Below are 4,583 nucleotides of genomic sequence, written 5' to 3' on the forward strand. Positions count from 1 at the left end.
GAGTAAAATGGTCGTGTGTTCTATGAGCACTGCGCGAGATTGCGCTAGAATCAGCCAATCGTCCAAATAGTTCAGCACTCGCATGCCTCTCATTCTGAGGGGTGCGAGCGCCGCATCCATGCACTTCGTAAATGTACGGGGTGCTAGGGACAAACCGAACGGCAGGACTGTGTACTGATATGCCTGGCCCTCGAAGGCGAATCTCAAATATCGCCTGTGACGTGACGCTATCTGTATTTGAAAACACGCGTCTTTCAGATCTATTGACACAAACCAATCTCCTTGGCGAATCTGCACAAGGATTTGCCTGGTCGTGAGCATCCTGAACTGTCGCTTCACAAGCACTTTGTTCAGTTGCCTTAGATCTAGTATGGGTCTGAGACCCCCGTCTTTTTTCGGTACCAGGAAGTATCTGCTGTATAGCCCTCCCTCGCTCTGATCTTGAGAGAGAGGTTCTATGGCCCCTTTGCTCAATAGTTTCGTCACCTCGGCTCGAAGTAGATGTGCTACTTCTGCTTTTACCGTGGTCTCGACGCGCGCCACATAGCGGCGAGGGCGTCGGCGAAACTGCAGCGAATAGCCTCTTTCTATAATGTTCAGCACCCACTTCGAAACCCCGGGTAGCTTTGCCCATGCGTCTGCATGGATAGCTAGGGGTCGAATACGAAGCACGCTCCGCTCGCTCAGCGATGGAGAAGCTTCGGTGTGCTGTAACACAAGCGTGTCGCTCGTGACATTTGAGGCATGGGGCGCGCTGATGACAGCGGGCAGATTGCCCGCGCTCGACTCCTCTGCGGTGGTTAACCGCGAGGGGGAGGGCTGGGCGGTTCCCGTGGGAACTGTCATGTCTATGTGTGGATGTGGGCGCGGGACAGCGGGCACATTTATCACACCGAAAGCATCGTTCGCTTGCGTGAAGCGAGTGCACGTTGGTTTCGTTTTTACAGAAACCGTGAGACATGCATAACGTGGTGTTAGTGGGCACATTCACCATGTTTGAAGCGCAATCGGTCTGAGCCGATTCATGTGCGCGAGCCCTGTGTGACGGGCTGTGCTTGTGTGTAGAGATGGGCACTGGGCAGTGGGCATTCTTCTTACACATAAAGCACCATCGGCCGTGGCCGGGACACCAGAAAAAATTCACACTTATGGGATTTATCTGGGTAGCCGTAAAAACGGCGTTTGTGTGCAGGCAAGCGGGTGACAGAACCGACTTGTTTACTGCAGGATACACTGGAACAGTCACATTTACTGGAACTGAACGAGCGAGAAGTTGCCATAGAAACAGAGAGCGTCAACATGCTGGCGTTTATTGCAGGCCTGCGTGCATTACAACAGGCTTGTTCACTGCAATATTGACATTTCCAGTCGCCTGAATTCCAGAGGGGAATGGGAAATGTATAGGAAAAAGGAGGTTGGTCCGTCCGCAGCGGGACCAGAAAAACTCCCTTTTTTCCTTACGCCAGTGACGCACGGAACACCATAGAAACGGTGTTTGGGTGCAGGCGAGCGGGTTGTACAACGCGCTCGTTGGCTGCAAAATACACATCTGCAGTCGCCTTTTCAGGGAACTGACAGAGCGAGCATTGACGGCATAATTTTATCTGCCGGTAGACCCGGGGATCGAACGCGGGTCTCTCGCGTGCAAAAACCTGAGAGTCTGCCACTGGGCCACAGGGGGAGACACATTGTAACTCAGTTAGCGCGAGTATTATAAGAGACCGTCAACGTGCTGGCGTTTGTTTGCAGGCATGCGTGTATTACAACAGGCTTGCTCACTGCAATACAGACATTTCCAGTCGCCCGAACTTCAGAGGGGAATGAGAAATGTACGAGAAAGACGAGGTCGGTCCATCCGCGGGGGGACCAGAAAACGCTCTTTTCTCCTTTCGCCAGTGACGCACGGAAACCATAGAAACGGTGTTTGGGTGCAGGCGAGCGGGTTGTGCAACGCGCTCGTTGGCTGCAAAATGCACGTCTGCAGTCGCTTTTCAGGGAACTGACAGAGCGAAGCATTGGCGGCATAATTTTAACTGCCGCTAGACCGGGATTCGAACTCCGGTCTCTCGTGGGAAAAACCAATGATTCCGCCACTGAGCCACAGGGGGGGAACGCATAGGTTTTTGGATGCACGAGCATATAAGAGCGTCACATGCTTTCTTCGGCGTATGCTTGCAGGCGCGCTTGTATTAAAACAGGCTCGCCTGCTGCAATATTGATATTTCCAGTCGCATGATCAGGGAACTGGGAATATGTATGAGAAATTGAAGGTTAGTCCATCCTCGGAGGGACTAAAAAACACATCTTTCTCCTTTCGCCGGTGAGTGACGCATGAATGGGGCGCAGAAGGCAGGGTAGCTTTCTTATAACGTAAAGAAAAACTAACCCCGACCGTCCGCTTCCAGCCTCCCTTGTGAGCGGCGCAGTTTGCGCGGCTTGAACAGAGGGAGAGAGAAAGCTAGCCCCGTGACCGCCCGCTCCTGACATCCTCTGTGAGCGGCGCGGTGTGCGCGGCTCGAACAGAGGGAGAACAGGTATCGTCCCCCAAGCAGGCAAGGCAAGCGGGCGAACCGGCAAGCTTTGCGGGTTGGGGGGGGGGCGGAGGAGCAGTCTCGGAGAAGGATGCCAGGTGAGTCCTCAGAGTCACCATAGGCAGTACCTAACTCGCAGTGAGGGCAGTCGCCGTCAGCGAGTGCGAGAGCTGCGTGATCAGGAAAAGGGGCGTCTTGAAAAAGACGCCCAGCTCTTTTAGTGCAATGGGAGTGTGTGTCGCGGCGGCGAGCACACACACATACATAAACACAGTAGCCGAGAAAGGATATAATGCCGGAAAGCGCAGCAGGAAGGCAAGGAAGGCGGCGCGGCCAGCGACTTCAGTGACTCGTCCCGCTGAAGGTGCTCTCTCTCGACGGCGCGGCTTCTAATCCAGCTCCAGCGATGCGTGTGCTTCGCTTGAAGGATGAAAAATCAGATAATAGCTGCCTGCGAGCGATATTTATAGGCCTAGACCACGCCCATTTCGGCGGGACGTGACGTAGCGGGCGCGAAGTGCCCTGATTGGGTCTGACGTCACGCCAGGCCTCGCTCGATAGGCTGCTGCAGTTGCCGCAGAGCAGCCAATAGGCGCGCGAGCTGTCTCGCCTATGTCTGCATTGCTGCTGCAACGCGTTTTGCATTATAACAAAATTAAGGATAATTTTTGGCTTCAATATCTCGCGGAAAAAGGATTTTCCCCTAGCGTAAGATATCTTACGCAGTACGAGAGACCTCTCGTAAGAGAACTAAGAAATAACATAAATAACTCCAGAAAGGCCACACTGCAGATTTGCATTTCAATTGGCTAAATTACCTGTGCGAGCAGGCCAGCCTACAGCACAACATCGATGCACCGAAAAAATAAACAATTAATTTACTAAATTAAATTAGAACAGAATATGCCTTTCTACAAAACGAAATAAATCAGAATCAAGTCACAGGATGAGGAGCAAATGTGTGCAAAATGCCTAAAGTGCAGGGGAACATATATTCAAAACACAAGCCACAAATAGTTAGATTAGATAACCCTGACATATTAATAAATAAAATAAAAATAAAGAAATTATTAAAATAACGATAGTAGCCAGAATTTTCAACTTTGTCTTTTTAACTGCAGAAACAACAATAAATGCTAAAGTGGAGTCGCAGTCTTTTTAGCTAAAAATGTTCACAGCATCCAAAAATAAAATTAGAACCGGCTGAAAAGTTTTGAAATCACTTGTACCTGATCGAGAGAACAAATCCAGTCTTTCACTCTGTCTGTGTCCGTTGGAGTCGTTTCAAATTGTGCGCGCGGATAAAATACATTCTAACGTGAAACCCAGTCTATGCGTGAAACATGTTAACGTTGGCCGGCAGAAGTGCGATCATGGTTTTCCTGATGCTAAATCCAGCCTTGGAGAATATCCTTTCTGATGGTGTACATCCACACTTTAGATTTTCTTATCCCAGACATTGTTAAAGATTTAAATTCTTGCCGCGAAGATGCTCCTCTGTCGGTCACGGATTGAAAGTGAAACTTAAATCTGTCACGTGGTGTTTGGATTTATTCACGCACGTTAAAAAAGCTTCTTTCTTTGCACATTTTTATATAGGCCTACAGCATTATCATAATAGGCTGAATATTAACGTATTGACATAAAAGCTAGTTCTATGTGAAATCAGACATTGAGCGCCCTCATATAGCCAAAGTGGCATGATCCTCGTTTCATAACACCTCTGCGAAGATTCGACCGTGAGATCGGTAGTCGAATCAGGCTCCTCCTATCGAAGCATCGAATCTTCGACTATTCGGGGTCACCCCTAGTATTTAGTTAAATGTTTTTCAAGATCATGTCAAATGATTTTATTTTGATTAGACTCTAAAAATGCTACTGATGTTTAGTCATCATCTAAGTCATCTATTCAGTCTTTTGTCTCTATTGTTTTGTGGTGCAAACGAGCCCCATTCAGTCTCAGTCTCCCCAGTACACATTCACACACCTCTCCAGCCTGGTTATGGATCTAAATATGCATATCTTTTGTCTGCATTATAGTTACTAACGACT

At 49.1% G+C, this 4,583-nt stretch overlaps 1 long non-coding RNA gene across 1 annotated transcript; it reads right to left on the bottom strand.

The window, feature by feature from the left end:
* Positions 1 to 3,482: 3,482 nt before the first annotated feature.
* Positions 3,483 to 4,355, bottom strand: LOC309491007. The gene is made up of 2 exons (XR_014202909.1): positions 3,791 to 4,355; positions 3,483 to 3,753 (listed from the first exon to the last, which is right to left on the bottom strand). It is a non-coding gene; the product is annotated as an uncharacterized lncRNA (long non-coding RNA).
* Between the last annotated feature and the right edge of the window lie 228 nt (positions 4,356 to 4,583).

The sequence above is a fragment of the Leuciscus leuciscus genome (assembly GCF_965113295.1).
Source record: "Leuciscus leuciscus genome assembly, chromosome: 25".
Lineage (NCBI taxonomy): Eukaryota > Metazoa > Chordata > Actinopteri > Cypriniformes > Leuciscidae > Leuciscus > Leuciscus leuciscus.